This window comes from Haliaeetus albicilla, chromosome 9, assembly GCF_947461875.1.
Source record: "Haliaeetus albicilla chromosome 9, bHalAlb1.1, whole genome shotgun sequence".
NCBI lineage: Eukaryota > Metazoa > Chordata > Aves > Accipitriformes > Accipitridae > Haliaeetus > Haliaeetus albicilla.
This window is the reverse complement of record NC_091491.1, coordinates 18,357,102-18,379,725: the sequence shown is the minus strand read 5'-3', so window position 1 is coordinate 18,379,725 and position 22,624 is coordinate 18,357,102. Positions and strand designations below refer to the sequence as shown.

The 22,624-nt window shown below is 43.6% G+C and overlaps 1 long non-coding RNA gene across 1 annotated transcript in view; it reads right to left on the bottom strand.

The window, feature by feature from the left end:
* Window positions 1–986: 986 nt before the first annotated feature.
* Window positions 987–22,624, bottom strand: part of LOC138686824 (uncharacterized) — a 62,174-nt gene continuing 40,536 nt past the window's right edge. The window contains exon 3 of the long non-coding RNA XR_011326126.1: window positions 987–3,060. This is a non-coding gene — a long non-coding RNA (uncharacterized lncRNA). The remainder of the gene's footprint in view (window positions 3,061–22,624) is intronic.

Here is a 22,624-nt window from a genome sequence, read left to right as displayed (position 1 = left end):
AATATCATGATTACATGCTGTTACCATGGAAACTTTGAATGGAAAATAAAAAGCCAGTTTAGCTTCATCATGAAACTGCCCTGATTGGGAGGAAAACAATATCTGACATTCCTCCAGTAGGAGACTAATTGCCCCTCTTAAAGAATGTACATTATGTTTCTCCTTATTTTTAGCTACTACACAAAATTTTAAAACTGCAACCAAATGAAGATAAGGCTAGGATAATAGATACCTATGTTGTTCAGAATCACAGCACAGTATGATTTTTTATTCTATTTACTGAAATGGTAACTATTTAACATTTTCTCTTCTAAGTCTGCTTCAAGGGATTTTGTGTCATATCTATCTAAGTATATGGCCCAGTAATTCTCCCCAAGTACATTTTTTGCTTATCTGTGTTTCTGCTTTGACAATATGATGAGTGAAGCATGGTCTAAGGTTGTGACTCATTTCCATCAAAACAAGCTTCCTGAGAACCACAAAAGAGGCAGGGAGATGACCACTGGCCCTAGAAATTTTTAGGACGATTCTAAATGTGAATCAGTCAGCAGCATAAACTGAACAAGCTATTCCTAAATAAAAGATGTACCCAGTGAGATTGCAGCAAGCACTAAAGCTGGAAATCAGAAAACTGCACAGATGGTACCATCTTTCTGTCTTCTGGGAATCATTCTGGTGTTGAAAAAACCCTTCTGATACAGATGCTCAGAGCCACAGAAGTGTTTGGTAATAGACACACATGCTACACCTGGCAATGTTGTGCTGGATACCCAGTGTTCGCCAGGTATCTGTACACAAATGGAGCTGGCATATTCAACGTGCCAAGGCTAGACAATCAGTGAGTGAAACGTCTCGTTATCTAGGTTGGAAGTTCCATTAAAGGTGTGATTAAAATCCTCATTCCAGCCTGGGTTTGAATGCAGTAAAAATTGCACCTGCTTGACGTCTATCCCCCTCCCCATCTCAGGGGGTGAAAGTTGATGACCAGCTCCACTTGTCCCACAAAGTCTTTCATTCAAAGAAGGGCAGGAGGCCAAGAGCTGCAGGCATGTGGATTACACTGAAACTTTAGGATGAGTCTTTAAATTTCTTGGGTATTACTTTTTCTTCTTTTATGGAATAAGTTTGATCCTTTTGTTATATATACCAGCTTACAAGCCAGTAGTTCATTTTATATGGACACACAGAATCCAATTTACATCAGCTGCAATTCTTACCTATTTCATTGGGAAGAAGTGTTGTTATGGAAGGAAATGCCATTTGCAAAACTCATGAACTCGTTTTTCTTCTTTTGAGGGACAAACTCCTTTCCAAAAGCTGTGCTATTTTGGCAGCTGAGTGCCCTTCGGCTTTTTCACTTTTCACAGTGTTTTTAAAGTTATTCCAAATTACTAAAATTAACAACAGTGAGACACTGCACTGAGACACTTTCAGATGGTAATGATTCTACACTTCTGCTATGATAGATACCTGTCTCACTCAAATATACATTTGAAGCACTTTAAAGCAGAAACATCCACTAAGATTAATAAACTCAGCTTGACAGTTCCTAGTCCAAGTGCTTACAATGGCAGAGACGAAAGTCTTGAGTAATTATTGTAGAAAAGCAAATGACAATTATCTGCCAGACATTTCCATGACATTTTAAAGAAGAAGTGAACATTCAGTGCTCTTTGTATCTCCTCTGTGATAATGCTTACCAGTGATTTCCATTTGCCTATCAATATAGTTTGCTTGGAAAGTTCAAGTAATCCAGCCAAATGCTGACACTTATGTGACAATAATGAGGCCCTACAGAGAACTGGTTTCTTCAAGAACTACTGTCAGAACTTTATTAGAATTAGGAGAACCTGATATTCACTAAGAACTATTAAACAGTTCTTCCTTGTGTTCACTCTCTATCAAGCCTGTACATAAAACTTTCTTTAGTCCCCTATACTGACGGGCCTTGTGGCATGCATGGACAAGCCTCTGTCAAGCAAGAGTCAATTATTTAATTGTTAATTAGACATTAGCCACAACGCTAACCACAGCCATGAAGCACAGGGAAATAGAGTTTAGCTAAGTCTAGTCTGGACAATATTGAATGCATTTCACTTTTCAGTGCAAAGCCTGACCCACCAAATTGGTGGCCTCCCTCTCATTTGTAATTACCAATCTCATGCTATCTGATCTAGACACAACCTTTATCAGGTAAACATATTGCCCCTCATACCACATTCTGCATTGCTTTTTTCTTACTGCTGAGTAACATTGAGGGAAGTACTATATATTGAAACTCCATTCAATAGGGCTATTTTTCATTATTCTGATGCTGCAAATTGTGAAATCCTATTGTGGCTAACTCCCTCATTAAACAAGTATTTGTTCAGGTCCAGAAAGTTAGGCTACATATAATGAAATAGCTCAAGTTTCATAGCCCTCTACTACAGGAAAATACAGTTCTCAGTTGATGTCTTCATTTACCATATGCTATTTTGTATTGTGGCTCTGTTTAGTGAATAAGCAAAGAGTGACTCTTCACTGAGACTGATCCATAAGTCACTAATTAAATAAAAATACCATATTGCTTATCTTGATAGAAGCAGTGTTTTCAGCTGCGTTCTCTGACACTTGATGAACCACCACATAAAATTAAGACTACTTCAAATCTTCATGGTACCTTGGATTTTACACTTCAATTTCTGAGTTTGCTAGCAGATATGTTAAAAATCTCAATATAGAGAATTTTTTTTAGATCTCAGTGGATCTAAGAAGTGCCTAGAATACAATTCATTCTATCAAGTAAAATATGTCATATTTTCAAGATAAGAACAGAACATTACTGCTTTTCTAGAGGCTTCATGTGAATAACTAATATGTCAAGTCTGCAACTAGCAACAAGAAGGCTTGTATATCAACCAAAAATTTTTATGCTTTTTTAAACCTCTCAAGTATGTAATGCTGTTACCATTCTTCTCTTCTCTTCTCTTCTCTTCTCTTCTCTTCTCTTCTCTTCTCTTCTCTTCTCTTCTCTTCCTTTCCCCAGGATAGGTACACGCTGCTGTTTTTAGCAAACTTCTGCAAAAAGATGTAATTCTTCACACTTGTTTGCAAATGTTGGGTGCTCTCATAGCTTGCACGGCTTAATGCAGAATGTGTTTATTAGCAAGTGCTGCTTTCTGTGGGGACCTTGACTTTTAATTCTTCAAGACTTTCTAATGCTAGTTTCTTTTTCTTATGTATCTGGATTTTGTAAACTGGTCTTGGTATGAAAGTAGTATCTGACTTCCATAAATTGAATTCTGGACTAGGTGACTCTTTGTTTGCTGTATCGTAATTGCTTTGCTGGTGGGTTAATGGTAGGTGTTCAACCCTGCCTGTCTCTAATAAAATTTTACTTTTCAGCATAGGTAGTTTACAGAATTTAACAGCTGATCTCTTACTACGAAGTCAACTTTCTAAAATTATAAGGTTGGATGCTGAACTTTAGATGAACCTATTTCACTTTCTTTTCCTACTATCAGTTTAAGAAGGTATAATCTAGTCACAAAAAAATGTTACAAATATCAACTTCATCACACAACAGTAAGACTTAAATTTCTTTTGATAGGCAGAAACATAATGCAAATAAAGACAATTCTGCAGTACTACATATTGATGGAAGTGTGGCTCACAATTATCATTAAACTTCTGCAAACAGTTTGCCAAGAAATTGAAGGCAATAAATACAATGAAAATAAGTAATGCATAGAAATGCATACAATCTGCTATTCACAGCTTTCTCTATTGCCTTGCCCTTCAGAGTCCTGCATTTGGGCATAGGGACAATGCTTATTGTGGAATCTGTGTTATTTTATGTTTCGTAATGACTATATAAAGCTCTTCTAAACTGGATTATGTCTGGTATTCTTTCTAACATCCTTCTTCCCTCATGTAACCCATAACTTAGAGGAAACATAGGACAAAGCTATGAAACATCTCTGATAAATTTCAATTCTGTTTGGAAAGAAAAAAAAATAAAAGAACAAATTAATAATTCTGAGTATCATGAGTTCACTGCATTTCTGCAAGTATCCAGAAAATGCCAGCTACACCCTATCTAAACAACCTCTTGGTACATGACCCTGTGGTACAAGTCTGATCAGTTCCATGGAAATTCCCCTGCACTTTCCTCCCAATTCAGCTGGCTGACCTCAGCATCACAGACTTTCTCTCTGCCAATGCAGCAGCTTTCAGCAACAAAGATTAAGAACAAAACAAAACCCTCAAAAGTGAGATCCTCATGAGAGACATAGTGGCTACAGCCACACTGCTCTCGGTTCATGCTTCAATTCAGCTCCTGTTCCTGGAGCCACATGACCACAGCCAGCTGCACTCCTGCTGCCCGTGCCTACATCTGCATGCCCTGAGAACCAACTGGCTCTTTCCAGGCTACAGCCAGGGTACAAACTGATGTAGACACCAAGGGGTATAGCATGAAGACAGAATGCAAACTACCCTGATATTACAGACAAAGGGCACCTTGCGTAAAGTGGGTACAGGAAACAAAATATGGAAACAGAATAGTCAATTATGCCTCTAAACAATTACTTTCAAACAAGTTCAAAGCAAATATGGACAAGCTACTGATAAGCACATATTGATAGACTGCATATCCTCTGAGGGTTGTATTTCCACAAGTTTTCTATTTAGATAGGCAGTCAGGCATTTTTTAAGTATTGCTGGCTCATAACAACTGTATCTCACCATAATAACAGTTCCCAGAGTGAGAACCTTTCTCTGCGCAAGTGAGTCATGACGGGCTTTGTTACACTGAATCTATTCTTCCTGTGAAACTGAGTTTTTAAAGAAATCAGTCATGTCTTCTCAGCTGCAATAAGTATCTTCTATATATGTGCTGTTTTCATAGCACTTATGCATGTGACAAGAGTGCTGGAAGATGTAAATCAAAAGAGTATTCTCCTCAGCTGTCCCTATCCCCTTGAAAGCTCTGTTTATTCCCTGGTAAACTGAGTACACCCAGTGTATCACTGACGTGAAAATAATTAGGCTACTGTCTCCATTCCTTCAGTGTGCACCTCAGTCTTTGCCAGTCCTCTCAGCTGAGCCTGGCAGAGATGATTCCAGCAGTGATGATTTTTTGTTCAGCTTCATGGTATAAAGAGTGTCACCAGGAACCAGATACTCTCTAGCTGGCAGTCTTTTGACACAAGTACAAAATGGCAGTCCTATTTCAACTTGGCAGCATTTTTGCCTCCATTTTGTGAAAGCAAAGGGCTCCCAGGAGGTCAAGGAAAGTTTTGATGAGGGCAAGTGCATGGAGGTAAACAGGAAAAAATCCATTTGCAAAACCTGATGTCCATGTTGTATTTCTGTTACAGTTGTATTAGATGTGGAGATGATGTGTTTTATTCCCACACATGCTCCACAAATGAAGTATAAAAGAAAACTGACAAGCTCTTAAGTAAATTGTTGGGAATGCTTTTTACTGTCTCATAAGGAAAGGGCATTGCTGTAGGTCATCTAATTTACAGCTCTTTCTGTCATCATCTGCTCTTGAATTCAAAGCACAAAGACCAGGGTGAGAGCATTAATGACATACGGAGGTTCAACGGATAAAAAAAAAAGGGAAGCATGCAAGTCAATTAGCAGCACAACTTGGCAATGACAGCAGCCAGTCCTCAAAGACAGAAGTTTCCAAGAATTATTACAGTGCGCAAGTGCTAGGGAATTCAACTCAGCAAAAGGAAAGCATACTAGACTCAGACAAAGAAAGAGAACTTGCTGTCATCACCTGCTTATGTGCATTTTAAGGGTAATGAGATGGGGAACCAAAGAAACCTTAGCAGATATAGTAGATATATGAATGTGGATAAGAATTGTTTAATAATTATCTAGCTTATAATGAAGTTAAAGAAGTTTCAATAGAGGTAGACATGGCCCAAGGGGATGAGAAGTGATGTTTAACGCTTGCATTGTTGAGGCTGGCTGGGACAGGAGATAGTCCCTGATAAGAAGCAGCAGTGGCTCCAAGAACCAGCCAAGACCGACCTTGTGATTTGGACAAATGCCAAGGGACAACTGAGTTTGCGCAGGGACAGAAGGTTAAGAGTTCACCGTGAAGAAGACATACAGCCTTCATCTTCACGACCACCAGACGACCACCATAAGGAGGCACTGCGCAAGCGCAGTTGAGAGGAGACGATGGAAATGACTTCCTAGAGCTAATTTTAATATGAAGCGGGGATAGGTAATGCCTATGTATAGGCGTATTGCGAAACTCTATGTATATGTAACACTTGACTGTATAAATTTAAAGTGAACTGCCAAATCAGGTGCACATGACTTTGGTGGGACTACCCCCGTGCTGCCCAGCACTGAATGAACATACCTACTTTACAATCTCACCGATTGTGGAGTCTGTTTTCCGCACGTCAGTTTGGCGAGCCAGCCAGGAGACTCTCTGCTCGGCTGTGGGACCGCGGACGCCCCTCGGCGTGCCCCGAGCACTTTCCTCGGAGGAGCCTCCGCTGCCAGCTGCTCACCGCAGGAGCAGACAACAACCTCCTTAAGCCACGGACCAAACGGTATGTTTTACAAGGGGAGCCTGTAAAAGTACGGGCCGGGGCAGCTGGTAAATCGTGCAGAGACGTCTGGCGTGCAGCATAGTCCCCGAATGGGAGGAGGGTACCCTGTATGGTAACTAGGGGGGATTTGCTGACCGATAGAGCGGCTGCTAGCGATCTTGAGGGTAGGTCGAGCAAATCCAGGGTGACTGCTGCATCCCAGTATCGGGAGCCAGGACGGACCTGTCGATGACTGGTATATAAGAGGCAGGAGAAGGGTAAGCGCACCCCCTCGCAATTGCGCTTGGTACATTTTTGCAGCTGCTGAAAGGTTGTCAACTGGAGCGATGATTGTATGATATGAATATTTGGAAATTTAATGTTAAAGATTTTGTGTGAGAATGTGAAAATGTTATGTTGAGATTTATATGTGTATATATGCTTGTTAATGTGTAAATGTCTAAAACTGTGGATTGAATGTTTGAGTAAAAGAGACACAGCTCAGCTGCGGAGCGTGTGTGGAGTTCTGATCCACAGTTTCGTAACTCCACAAGGGGTACGGCCGGAGACGAACGAAGTGTGACTCACTGGTGATTTGGAACTTGAATTTATATGTTAGAGTTGTAATTGTAAGTTTGAGTTTCATTATCTTAATCATTTTGTGGTGTTGGTATAAGAAAGTCCCTATATGGTGCATCGCATAAATGTGGGTATTAAAATGGTGTCTTTTACATCCAGGAAATAAGTGTATGCCCTCATATGTCCTGGAATGTGTGTGGTGTAAACAGAGGTTGCAAACAGATTGTGGCGGGGATATTGAATGCCCTGAGTGTGGGGTTTGGACTCCTTGGGATAAGAGGGAACGAACTACGTACACAGTTGGGATTGTTTGTGGTTGGAAAGATAGCCGAAATAGTGAAATTGGTGTGTGAAAAGGAAAATTTCATCCCGGAATTCAGGACATGTGAGAGAAAAAACGGGAGAATTCTATAAAGAGGTGTAAGAAACAATTTGCATGGAATCGTATTAAAAGGAGAAGTAATAAAATGGGAAACAATCAAGGGGGAATATTGAGAAAGAGTCCTCTGGGTTGTGTTATTACCCACTGGAAAGATATTGTTGGGACCAGAGGTACGGAAAATAAAAAGAACCTTATTAAATATTGCAATCAATAGTGGCTGTTATATAAGTTAGAAGGTGATGCTAAGTGGCCACTTAATAGGTCAACAGATTATAATACTCTATTACAACTAATGCTGTTTTTAAGGAGAGAAATAAAATGGGATGAAGTTTCATATGCAGACATGTTTTTCACCCTCTGAAACCATCCGGAGTGGCAAAGGGACTGTGGAATAGTACCCCCACAGGACCCCATGGTGCTCGCAGTTGAGCGAGAAAACAACAAGGAGCTTAGAGGTACACTGAGACGGTGTTGTTCGGCATGCAGTATTGGACAAAGATGTACAAAGACAAATAAAATTCATCAGGTACCAGAACAAGATCTAACTGATTTGTTTAAGCCTCCCCCTTGACCACAGGAACAGGATGAAGACTCGGATAGAACTCCAACCCCCCTGGACAGCCCTGTATCTTCCCGTACTAGGAAGAAAACTACCTCAACAGCTTTACAAGCACCTCTCCGAGATGCGGTGAGGCCGGATGGTGGGACGATGTTAATCAAAGTACCCTTTTCTACTGCTGACCTAGGGGAATGGAAAAAGGTTGCTAAAGATTATAGGAGTGATCCGGTAAGTGTAACTAAACATTTCCAATTTATTGTAAAACAGCATAACCCTGATTGGAAGGATATACAGCTATTATTAGAATATATGACCGAAACAGAGAAACAGCTGATTTTAAAAACAGCAGGGAACCTAGCTGAAGATCATTATAAGATCACAGGAGGGGACGTTAAAGAATATTTCCCTCTCCAAGACCCAAAGTGGGATGTTAATAGATCTGCACATATGGAAAGATTGCAGGGGTATCAGGATTGGATTACAAAAGGAATGGAGAGGACAATCCCCAAAACTATAAATTGGTCAGCTTTATATGCAGTCAAACAGAGTCCTTCCGAGTCTCCATCTGAATTCCTGGATCGATTGAGGGATGCAATGCGACGCAATACACCGCTGGATCTTGGGTCAGAGGTAGGAATACAACAATTGGTCTCCCTGTTTTTGGGTCAATCTACAGGGGATATAAGGCGCAAACTTAAAAAATTACGCCCTACAGAGGGTAAGAATTTAAAAATATTATTAGATGAAGCATGGAGAGTATTTAGTAACAGAGAAGAAGGATATAGGCAGGGGCAAAGAAAATTAATGGCTGTTATCCAGGAAGAAAGAGGAAGAGGGCCTAGGCGAGGCTTGCCCCGACTGGGCAAGGATCAATGTGCTTTGTGTAAGAAATTTGGTCATTGGAAAAAGGAATGCCCAAAGAACAAGAAGGAGGATCAGGGGGCTCAAACAGGAAGAACAGTAGCCCATGTGAAGGGAGATTGATGGGAACCTGGGGAATCTACCCTAGTGGATCCACTGGTTATAATTAAGCCAGGGAAAACACAACAAGAAATAGAATTCTTGGTAGATACAGAGGCAACATACTCAGTTCTGAACCAAGCTTTGATGCCCCTGGGAGATGATTATGTCATGGTGAAAGGAGCAACTGGTCAAAGTGAAAAGGCATATTTTTGTAAACCTTTAGAATATAAATTAGGAAAACAGTGGGGCATTCATAAATTTTTATATATGCCCAACTCCCCAAAGGCACTTTTGGGAAGGGACTTGTTGGAACAATTGGAAGCAAAAATTGTATTCGAAAAGGGAGAAATTACTCTGGAGGTAAAAGATCAAGAATATATTCAAATATTGAGCCTAACCTTAACCAGTGTCCCCCTAGAAGGAAACATTAATGAGGACATCTTAAACCAAGTGTACCTGGGGGTATGGGCTACCAATGCATCTGGAAGAGTGATAAGTGCCCCCCCCCGTAGAAGTTAGGGTCAAGGAAGGCCGAAAGCCAGTAAGGATTAAACAGTATCCCCTAAAGAAGGAAGACAGAGAAGGAATTCAGCCGGTGATAGAAAAATTTTTGCAGTTGGGGTTACTAAAAGAGTGTGAGTCTGAATTCAATACTCCTATATTACCTGTTCGGAAGCCCGATGGGTCATATCGGGTGGTCCAAGACTTACGGGCGGTGAATAAGATAACTGAAGATCTTTACCCGGTAGTGGTGAACCCATATACCCTGTTAACCGTATTAACACCTGAATTAACTTGGTTTACTGTTTTAAATTTGAAGGATGCTTTCTTTTGCCTCCCTCTCCATGAAGCCAGCCAAAAATTATTTGCATTTGAATGGGAAAACCCCAAGAGAGGTTGAAAGACCCAGCTCACTTGGACGGTGTTGCCACAAGGATTTAAGAAAAGTCCTACTATTTTTGGCAATCAGCTTGCAAAAGACTTAGAATCCTGGGAAACCCCATCTGAGGAGGGAAAGCTGTTACAGTATGTGGATGATATCCTGATCGCCACCAAGACAGAGAGAGATTGTATGACATGGACGGTGAGTCTGTTGAATTTCCTGGGACTTCAAGGGTACCGGGTATCCAAGAAGAAGGCACAGGTAATACAACGCAAAGTGAATTATTTGGGCTATGAAATTAGTGCAGGACAAAGAACTTTGGGACAAGCCCGTAAAGAGACAATATGCCAAACTCAGAGACCTCAGACAGTGAAAGAGTTACGAACTTTTCTGGGAATGACAGGGTGGTGCCGATTGTGAATCTATAATTATGGATTGCTTGTTAAACCACTGTATGCGTTGACAGCCACTGAGCAAGAACACCTTGAGTGGAACAAGGAGACCGAACGAGCCTTTGAGCTACTGAAAAAGGCTTTGATGTCGGCCCCGGCCTTGGGACTCCCAGATCTTTTACACAGGAGAACCAGTACATCACGACTGTTTGGAAATCATCGAAGCAACATACGCAAGTCACCCAGACCTGAAAGACAGCCCCATGGAAAACGGAGAAACCTGGTTCATAGACGGAAGCAGTTATGTCCTAAATGGTAATCAACATGCGGGATATGCCATCACCACCAGTCAAGAGGTAATAGAATCAGGGGCTTTGCCCATGAACACCTCCGCACAGAAGGCAGAAATAATTGCTCTAACCCGCGCCCTGGAATTGGCCCAGGGCAAAGTTGTGAACATTTATACGGACTCAAAATATGCCTTTGGAGTTGTACACGCACATGGAGCAATTTGGAAGGAGAGAGGACTATTGAATTCCCAGGGGGAAAATATCAAACACGCAGAAGAAATTCTGAAGTTACTGGAAGCTGTCCAGCTCCCTAAGAAATTAGCGATTATGCATATTAAGGCACACCAGAAAGTGAGCTCAGATTTGGAAAAAGGAAATGAACTGGCGGACAGAGAGGCAAAACAAGTGGCCAGAACAAAGGTAAAAATAGAAGGGGCTTTAATTCCTGATAGACAAATCTCCCTAAAAGGTAAGCCAGAATATACCAAGGAAGATCAGAAACTTATTACAGATTTAGAAGGGTCATATAATGAAGAAGGGTGGGCTCATACCCCACAGGGAAAACTAATCATTCCCTCTTGCTTACTGTGGCATTTGATATGGGAGGAGCATAGGAAAAGACACTGGGGGACAGAGGCTCTGTATAAATATTTAATAAGAGAAATTGTGGCTAAAAATTTATATACCACAGTGAGACAAGTGACTCAACAATGCGATCTTTGCCTTCAGACTAATCCTAAGAATACCCCCAAACTAGAAATGGGTCAGATTGGGAAAGGCAATGGGCCTGGATAGCAATGGCAAATTGACTTCACAGAACTTCCAAGAAAAGGGGTGTATCGATATTTACTAGTATTAACTGATACCTTTTCAGGTTGGCCAGAAGCATTCCCAACAAGAACAGCTAAAGCCCGGGAGGTAACTAAAATATTAGTGCAAGAAATAATACCACGTTTCGGGGTTCCAGCAACCATGTCCTCTGACAGAGGGCCACATTTTGTCTCAAGAATAGTACAACAAATTAGCCACCATTTGGGTATAGATTGGCAACTTCATACTCCATATCACCCCCAGTCGAGTGGTCAAGTGGAAAAAATGAACCACTTAATCAAACAGCAAATTGTAAAATTAGGACAAGAAGCAAATCTAACATGGCCTCAGTCTCTCCCTTTAGCCCTTTTGCGTATACAAACAAGACCAAGGGCAAGGGAAGGACTGAGCCCCTTTGAAATGTTATATGGAAGACCCTATGAAATACAGAAAGGGGTGTCTGTACAAGCTGGGGACGAAATTGTGACCTCTTACATGACAGCATTAAGTAAACAGCTCAATAAAATCAGGAAACATGTGGCTGGGACTCGAGAGAGAGGTTTAGATGGACCTGTACATAATATACAATCTGGGGATTATGTATATGAAAAGTCTCTTACAGAAAAAACCCTGGAACCACAGTGGGAAGGACCATTCCAAGTACTACTCACCTCCTTTACTACAATCAGAATCAAGGAACAGAACGCTTGGATTCATCACACCAGAGTGAAAAAGTCACCCAAAACTCCATGGAAAGTCACCACAAAACCCGATGGACACTTAGTTTTTACACGGTAATATGGGCAACGTTGGGGACAAGGAGCGTAACATGGGATGGGAACATGTTTGTTCTGGATATGTTCACGTTTTCCGCTTTCAATAACATGTCCCTCACAAAGTACACTAAAATACCCCCTGAGCAGCAAGGAGACCTGTGCACTGTAACTAATGAACACTGCTGCACTTATGTTAACCAAAAGAGACAAATAGAAACAGATCTCTCTCAAATTTGGAAAAAACCCCAACTTTTACATTTAATGTCACAAGATGACACTTCATGGGGATTCACTGAGATATGGGAAAAATTAACCTCCTGGTTGCCAAATTTGACATAGTTGAAACAATTGTTTGTCACTGTAATAATGACCATTCTCTTGTCTGTAGTCCTTTGTATAGTGGTTCAATGTGGCGTTTGGTGCTGCAAGAGTACAGGGGACTCTTACAGTGAATGGAAAAAGAATGAGTTGCGACGAAAACTTGAGTCCAACAAATATTTTGAAAGAATAAGGAAACAATGCATTAAAATACTAGAGTTAGATATAGTAAAAGAATTTACTATTTTCTAGAAAAGGGGGGACTGAGACAGGGAACCAAAGAAACCTTAGCAGATATAGTAGATATATGAATGTGGATAAGAATTGTTTAATAATTATCTAGCTTATAATGAAGTTAAAGAAGTTTCAATAGAGGTAGACATGGCCCAAGGGGATGAGAAGTGATGTTTAACGCTTGCATTGTTGAGGCTGGCTGGGACAGGAGATAGTCCCTGATAAGAAGCAGCAGTGGCTCCAAGAACCAGCCAAGACTGACCTTGTGATTTGGACAAATGCCAAGGGACAACTGAGTTTGCGCAGGGACAGAAGGTTAAGAGTTCACCGTGAAGAAGACATACAACCTTCATCTTCACGACCACCAGACGACCACCATAAGGAGGCACTGCGCAAGCGCAGTTGAGAGGAGACGATGGAAATGACTTCCTAGAGCTAATTTTAATATGAAGCGGGGATAGGTAATGCCTACCTATAGGCGTATTGCGAAACTCTATGTATATGTGTCCTGGGTTCAGCTGGGATAGAGTTAATTTTTTACATGAACCTGGGAGGTGGGGGCATAGCCGGGGCAGCTGACCTGAACTGGCCAAGGAGCTATTCCATACCATGTGACATCATGCTCAGTATATAAATGGGGAGCGGGCCGGGGGGGTGGTCTCTACTTTCGGTGGGGGAAGTGGCGGAGCGTCGGGTCCCGGGTGGTGAGCAGTTGCACTGTGCATCACTCTTTTTGTATACTCTTTCATTAGTACCGTTGTTGTTGTTGTTGCAATTTCTTTGTGTTGTTCCAGTAAACTGCCTTTATCTCAACCCTCGAGGTTCCAGGTTTGGTTTTTTTTCTCTCCTCCGTCTTCCCCCCTATCCCACCGGAGGGGGGCGGGAGGAGTGAGCGAGCGGCCGCGTGGTCCTTTGTTACCGGCTGGGCTGAAACCACGACAGTCCTTTTTGGCGCCCAACGTGGGGCCCGAAGGGTTGAGATAACTACAGATCTGGCCAGAGCGTGTTGAAACAAATTTGTCATATGCATTTCTTATACTAGATAAATAGATGTTAGTCACAATGTTGATTCATTTGTTTACGTGGTAGCGTTTTGTAAGCTCTTATATGCTCTATGTATTGCCTGTAGTTGCGGATCTCATCTCTGGGAGAGTGATTGGGATTATCATTTTGCTGTACTGGGCAATGTCGACTTGTGAAATGATTACATCACTGGTCATGAGGTTAAGCTGGTATCTGTATGAGGCAGTGATATCATTTCCATACTTTAGGCACCTTCTGTCGGATTTTATTGGTAATTACACCCAATCCATGGGGAAGTTAGGGGGGGATACTTCCCCCCATCAGTTCCCCTCCCTTTTCTCCTTCCGACTAATTACAACAGCTTTCGAGAATTTTGAATATCCTTGGGATGCGCAAGCCAGTGTGCTGTTAGTGCTATGCCTCCTGACTATGTTTCAGGTCTTGTCTAGGGCTACAAAAAGGCTCTTTAAGAGTACCACCCAGAGATCTGCCCCAAAGCTGGATATTCACAGGTGGCACGGCATGTGGGAGGATGTGGGCAGGTATCTAGAGAACTTCTCACCTCCAGTGACTTGGAAGTTCACTCCCAAACAACTACAGAACCCTCATGAAGTGATAGAATTTTTGAAAGGAAAATGCTGTGGCTATCCCAGAGACACACAACTCACTACACTGTGCTGGGCCCTGGCCGGTATCTACCAAACCCTGCTTGATATTATGCAGCACCCCCAGGGGGAAAAGGGAGAAAAGATGGAAAACAGGACAACATGCACCGTGGCTACCCAAACCCTGACAACAGACACCGTGGCTACCCCGACCCCGACAACATGCACCGTGGCTACCCAAACCCTGACAACAGACACCGTGGCTGCCCCTACCCCGACAACAAGCACCGTGGCTGCCCCTACCACAACAACAAGTACTGTGGCTAACCCTACCCTGGTGACAGATACTGCCACTAAACCAGAGAACCAACCTGTGCCAGTATCAGTCGCCCCTGTACAGAAAAAGAAACACACAAAGAAATCAGTTCGCTTAGTGAGAGATGAAGATGAACTAGGGTCATCGCGAGAACAGGAGGAAGAGGCAGAACCTGAAATAATTACCCGATCTCTATCCCTGAGTGAATTGCGTGACATGCGAAAAGATTTTAGCCGCCACCCAGGTGAGCACATTGTTACCTGGCTGCTCCGATGCTGGGATAATGGGGCTAGTAGTGTGGAATTAGAGGGTAAAGAAGCCAAGCAGTTGGGATCTCTGTCTAGGGAAGGGGGTATCGACAAGGCGATTGGGAGAAAAACACAAGTCCTCAGCCTCTGGAGGCGACTTCTGTTAGGTGTAAAGGAAAGATACCCCTTCAGGGATGAAGTTACATGTCACCAAGGCAAGTGGACCACCATGGAGAGAGGTATCCAGTACCTGAGGGAATTAGCCGTGCTGGAGGTGATTTATAATGATCCAGAAAATGCGCAGTCACCCACAGATCCAGATGAAGTCCAATGCACACAACCGATGTGGCGGAAGTTTCTACGAAGTGCACCACCAACCTATGCCAACTCATTGGCAGTAATGTCCTGGAAAGAAGGCTATGGACAAACGGTGGATGAATTGGCTGTCCAACTCCGGCAATACGAAGGAAGTCTCTCTTCCTCCCTACGGGCCTGTGTCTCAGCTGTAGAGGAATTGTCCCGAGAGTTCCAGCAATTCAAAGTGGATATGTCCTCCTCCTCACCTGTACAGGCCCGCATTGCAGTTATTGGGAGTAAGCGTTCCTCTGCCCAGGAGAGAGGAGAGAGAAAGTACACACGACGGGCTAACCTGTGGTTTTACCTGCGTGACCATGGAGAGGACATGAGGAAGTGGGATGGAAAACCTACCTCAGTCTTGGATGCACGGGTACAGGAGTTGCGAGAAAAAGCAACCAGAAAAGAAGATTCTTCTTGGAAAACTGCTGCTCCAGTTTCCCGTGAGCAGTCCCCCGGGCGCAGTAGATGGGCCGATCTCATTTCTGATCCTCTTGAAGGGAATTCTGATTCACGTGTGCAAAAAGTGGGTAACAGAAATTCTAACCAGGATTAGAGGGGCCCTGCCTCCAGCCAGGTGGAGGAGAGGGACAACCGAGTCTACTGGACAGTGTGGATTCGATGGCCTGGCACGTCAGACCCACAGGAATATAAGGCTCTAGTAGACACTGGTGCACAATGTACCCTAATGCCATCAAGTTATAAAGGGGCAGAACCCATCTGTATCTCTGGTGTGACAGGGGGATCCCAAGAGCTAACCGTATTGGAAGCCGAAATGAGTCTAACCGGGAATGAGTGGCATAAACACCCCATTGCAACTGGCCCAGAGGCCCCATGCATCCTTGGTATAGATTATCTCAGAAGGGGGTATTTCAAGGACCCAAAAGGGTACCGTTGGGCCTTTGGTATAGCTGCATTGGAGACGGAGGAGATTGAACAGCTGTCTACCCTGCCTGGTCTCTCCCAAGACCCTTCGGTTGTGGGGTTGCTGAAGGTTGAAGAACAACAGGTGCCAATTGCTACCACGACGGTGCACCGGCGGCAACATCGCACCAACCGAGACTTCCTGATCCCCATCCATAAGCTGATTTGCCAATTGGAGAGCCAAGGAGTGATCAGCAAGACTCACTCACCCTTTAATAGTCCCATATGGCCCGTGCGGAAATCTAATGGGGAATGGAGACTAATAGTAGATTATCGTGGGCTGAATGAAGTCACGCCACCGCTGAGCACTGCTGTGCCAGATATGTTAGAGCTTCAATATGAACTGGAATCAAAGACAGCTAAGTGGTATGCCACAATTGACATTGCTAATGCATTTTTCTCCATTCCTTTGGCAGCGGAGTGCAGGCCACAGTTTGCTTTCACTTGGAGGGGCGTCCAGTACACCTGGAATCGACTGCCCCAGGGGTGGAAACACAGCCCCACTATTTGCCATGGACTGATCCAGACTGCACTAGAAAAAGGTGAAGCTCCAGAGCCCCTGCAATATATTGATGACATCATCATATGGGGCAGCACGGCAGAAGAAGTTTTTGAGAAAGGGAAGAAAATAATCCAAATCCTTTTGAAGGCTGGTTTTGCCATAAAAGAAAGTAAGGTCAAGGGACCTGCGCAGGAGATCCAGTTCTTAGGAGTAAAATGGCAAGACGGGCGTCGTCAGATCCCTGCGGACGTGATCAACAAAATAGCAGCTATGTCCTCACCGACTAATAGAAAGGAAACACAGGCTTTCTTAGGTGTTGTGGGCTTTTGGAGAATGCATATTCCAAATTACAGTCAAATTGTAAGTCCTCTCTACCAAGTTACCCGGAAGAAGAACGATTTTAAATGGGGGCCTGAGCAACGACAAGCCTTTGAACAAATTAAGCGGGAGATTGTTCATGCCGTAGCTCCTGGGCCAGTCCGGACAGGACCAGATGTTAAAAATGTGCTCTACACTGCAGCTGGGGAGAATGGCCCTACCTGGAGCCTTTGGCAGAAAGCACCTGGAGAGACCCGAGGCCGACCCCTGGGGTTTTGGAGTCGGGGATATCGAGGATCCGAGGCTCGCTATACTCCAACTGAAAAAGAGATATTGGCAGCATATGAAGGAGTTCGAGCCGCTTCAGAAGTGGTTGGTACTGAAACACAGCTCTTCTTAGCACCCCGACTGCCAGTGCTGGGCTGGATGTTCAAAGGGAAAGTTTCCTCTACACATCACGCGACTGATGCCACGTGGAGTAAGTGGATTGCACTGATCACACAACGAGCTCGCATAGGAAACCCCAGTCGCCCAGGAATTTTAGAAGTGATCACGGACTGGCCAGAAGACAAAGACTTTGGAATGTTGCCAGAGGAGGAGGTGACACGGGCTGAAGAGGCCCCGCTGTATAATAAACTGCCAGAAAATGAGAGGCAATATGCCCTGTTCACTGATGGGTCCTGTCGCATCGTGGGAAAACATCGGAGGTGGAAGGCTGCTGTATGGAGTCCTACACGACTAGTTGCAGAAACTGCTGAAGGAGAAGGTGAATCGAGTCAGTTTGCAGAGGTGAAAGCCATCCAGCTAGCATTAGATATTGCTGAAAGAGAAAAGTGGCCAGTGCTCTATCTCTATACTGACTCATGGATGGTGGCAAATGCCCTATGGGGGTGGCTACAGCAATGGAAGAAGGGCAACTGGCAACGCAGAGGTAAACCCATTTGGGCTGCCGCACTGTGGCAAGATATCGCTGTTCGGATAGAGAAGCTAGTGGTAAAAGTACGTCACGTAGATGCTCATGTACCCAAGAGTCGGGCCACTGAAGAACATCAAAACAACCAGCAGGCAGATCAGGCCGCCAAGATTGAAGTGTCTCAGGTAGACCTGGACTGGCAACGTAGGGGTGAGCTATTTATGGCTCAGTGGGCCCACGATACCTCAGGCCATCAGGGGAGAGATGCAACATATAGATGGGCTCGAGATCGAGGGGTGGACTTGACCATGGACACTATCGCACAGGTCATCCACGAATGTGAAACATGTGCTGCAATTAAGCAAGCCAAGCGGCAAAAACCCCTGTCGCATGGGGGGCGATGGCTGAAATATAAACAGTGGGAGGCCTGGCAGATTGACTATATCACACTCCCACGAACACGCCAAGGCAAGTGCCATGTGCTTACAATGGTGGAAGCAACCACTGGATGGCTGGAAACATACCCTGTGTCCCATGCCACTGCCCAGAACACTATCCTGGGCCTTGAAGAGAAAATTTTATGGCAACACGGCACCCCAGAAAGAATCGAGTCGGACAACGGGACTCACTTCCGAAACAACCTCGTAGACACCTGGGCCAAAGAACACGGCATTGAGTGGGTATATCACATCCCTTATCACGCACCGGCCTCCGGAAAAATCGAACGATACAACGGACTGCTGAAAACTACATTGAGAGCGATGGGGGGTGGGACTTTCAAACATTGGGATACACATTTAACAAAAGCCACCTGGTTAGTTAATACTAGAGGATCCGCCATTTGGGCTGGCCCCGCCCAACCAAGACTTCCACATACTGTAGAAGGGGATAAAGTCCCTGTAGTGCGCATGAGGAGTATGTTAGGAAAAACAGTCTGGGTTAGTCCTCCCTCAAGCAGAGGCAAACCCATTCAAGGGGTTGTTTTTGCTCAGGGACCTGGGTACACCTGGTGGGTGATGCAGAAGGATGGGGAAGTTCGATGTGTACCTCAGGGAGATTTGATTTTGAGAGAGAATAGCCAGTGAATTGGGCTGTATGATACTTAACTGCTAAATACCCTGCCAATGCATGTCATTGTATCTATAGAGTCTATATGCCATATCAAGGGTATTACTGTAAGAATTACCCAAATGACTGCGGGATGGACTTTGAAACTGAGCCAAGTACAACAGCGATAGAACTTGAACTGACACCCAGCAATTTCCTCAAGATCAACATCTTCGACCTACAGACCAAGGGCGTGAGTTGCACCAAATGTACTAGCCACAAGTTCCAGAGGCAGCATACAACAACCCACCATCTCACACCATCTCTCTTATCCTGAAGAACTGTTACAACAGATGGAGCCCCAAAGTCATGGACTAAATAAAATCGATGGACACATTAGAGGGATAGCCAATAGGCTAAAGGAATACCAGTTGCGTGTGTGTGTGTGCGGGGGGGGGGGGGGGCGCAAGTCCATATACTTATATATATAAGACAAGGAAAGTGGTAGTGGTTGATTGGAAAATGTAAGATCTGGGCATGATGTAGAATAAGGGGCGGATAATGTCCTGGGTTCAGCTGGGATAGAGTTAATTTTTTACAGGAACCTGGGAGGTGGGGGCATAGCCGGGGCAGCTGACCTGAACTGGCCAAGGAGCTATTCCATACCATGTGACATCATGCTCAGTATATAAATGGGGAGCGGGCTGGGGCGGGGGGTGGTCTGGTCTTTCGGTGGGGGAAGTGGCGGAGCGTCGGGTCCCGGGTGGTGAGCAGTTGCACTGTGCATCACTCTTTTTGTATACTCTTTCATTAGTACCGTTGTTGTTGTTGTTGCAATTTCTTTGTGTTGTTCCAGTAAACTGCCTTTATCTCAACCCTCGAGGTTCCAGTTTTGGTTTTTTTTCTCTCCTCCGTTTTCCCCCCCATCCCACCGGAGGGGGGCGGGAGGAGTGAGTGAGCGGCCGCGTGGTCCTTTGTTACCGGCTGGGCTGAAACCACGACAATATGTAACACTTGACTATAAATTTAAAGTGAACTGCCAAATCAGGTGCACGCGACTTTGGTGGGACTACCCCCCGTGCTGCCCAGCGCTGAATGAACATACCTACTTTACAATCTCACTGATTGTGGAGTCTGTTTTCCGCACGTCAGTACTACAAATATTAATGCCTTCCAGATTTTTTTAAATGTACCTATGCTTTTTAATGGGACAAGCATTATTTAGGTATGGGGTGAAGCTCAGTGCTACTGCAAGGCAATGCAATATTAATGCGAGTACTGTATATAGTTCTAAGCCCTTCCCTCTTCCCCAAGGAAAGAGCTAACAGATCTTTATGCAAGCTTTGGAGACATGACTACTCCTATGCAGTGCAACCACCTCAGGTGAGAAATAGTGAATGCTAGAGCCACTATTTAAGTTGAAGCCAATGTTCTCTTTGAGTCAAAGTGAATGCATGAACTCCCATGCTCTGTGCTTCTCAAGGAAGAAGTCATCTTGGACCACATTTTCAAAACACTTCAAGATACAGTAAGAAACCCTAGATCCAGGTTTTTTTCTACTTAGCAGTAGGCCCCTCATACATCTAAATTAGGAGAAGGATCACTCTAGGGTTTCTGTTTATTCAGTGGAGACATAATGGTACCCTTGAAGTGTGACTGAAATCGAGATGTGTGGAAGCACTCCTTGGAGAGGCCTTTCTGTCTTCTGGAGATTATAGAGGGAATCTAAAGCAACTACATCACTGTCCCAGTGCCTAAATGAAGTGTCTGAAGTTTGATGGGATGAATTGGTACCATAGAAGTATTTGAAAAGTACCTCAGAAAGTTAATAAGCAAGATGATGCACCTCCTTAGATTATTTTTAAAATTGATTCCTATCTGCTTCTTCAGGCACTCAGTAAATTGGTAAATCTGGACTTCTAGCTATGCAAATGGGGACAGTCTGAGAAAGCTTCCAGGAAATCCTGTTACACATTATAACTTGGCTGGCTTCATTTAGGCTCTGAGGTGTTGTCAAATGCCAGTCGACAGGAGCCAATCCTTGCTGAACATGAGGGCTGGGGATATTTTTTTTTACTGCACTGGCCTAATGCTTTGATTCAGCACAGGTGCCTATCAATATGAACAGTCCCAGCAAAGTCAATGCCTGAAGTAGACACCTTTTATACACTGAATTAGGACTAGTAGATCTCAAACTGTGCTAATTCTAAGGGAATATGAACTCTCTCGATATGCCTTAAACTTTTTAAGTACCTGTTCTGCAATAATTTTTTCTCTTACTTACATTACAGTAGGGCCTGGCTGAGACCAAAACCCATTGTGTAAGGTACCACACAAAACATGGCAGGAAGAATTCATGTCCCACAGATCTTACATTTTTTCTGAACGTTTGTAGCTTTTTCAGAGTCGAGTGACACTTGAACAAAGAATGTTTGAAATATTGCCTTAATTCTTATGTCTTTGGCTGAAATAATTTCTTTGAAGACATGGATGTTGGCCGAATGTTATTGCGGAGTTGGAAACCAGACAGTGCACCTTGAAATACAGACACAGCTGGCAATAAAACTACAGTTAAACCACAATCCCTGAAATCACTGTATCTGCTTTTCTTGCTTGAATGGTTTTGGAAAACAGCTTTCTGCTTTGGAGCCAACTTATCTACCTGTTCAAAGTAAGTAAACAGCACCTTGTCTGGTGAGTTGGTCTCAGAGATGGGTTGTATTAACTGGTTTTGTACCATGTCTGTTAAATGATAAATTATTGGAGGAAGGGCTGCCTCTTTTGCTGCATACATACAGAGCACAAAGATGCCCAAGCCTCTGTAATTACTGTGATACAAACAACAACAGAACTTTCCATTTCTGGTTGTTGTTAGATCATGTGTCAAGTCATGTAAAGAGCTTTTAGTGCGCACTCGGAAGCCTTTTTTATATAGATGAGGTTTTCAGCAATTGATCCACACACTGTAAAAATCAGTTGCATATTGGCTCCATGCCTGGAGCTTGATTGTTCCCATCACTGTTTTCTGGTGAATGCTTTCTGCAAGGTACATAGAAATTGTCAAGTAATTGTTGCTTAAGCTTTCACATATGCAAAGAACCTACAATATGGAGAGCATTATCCTCTCTAGATTTACCAAATACTGCACAAATAGGCATTGTCTGCAGTATTTTTCACTACATTCTAATTAAGAGCTGTCTCTTCCAGTGCTGGCCCAACACATTAACATAGGGGAAGTACCTTCAGTGCTTCAAACAGAAATCTTTACAATTTTCATTTTGATGGCATTTTATAGCAACCTGCAAACACTTCCAGACCTGACACAGTAAGGAAAGGAAAGCAGATTAACATTTCTGTTCTGACTCAAATCCAATATGATTATTTTAGCAAAGCTTGGGCTGACAGACCCTGTAGCACTGTTGTGCTATCATGTTAGTGGTGAGGGAGGGAAGGCATGTTTCTTAGTTCAACCTAGGCATACACTTCCACCCTTTGCAGCCTTTCTAGAAGAGGGAAACCTAGGTGCAGGCTAGAAGGGAACTACTCTGCATGCCAGTCAGATTCATATATGGAACATTTCAGCTTGATATGCCACCTATAGTTTTGTTTAGACAGAGTAGCTTTTCCTGCATATTTCCTC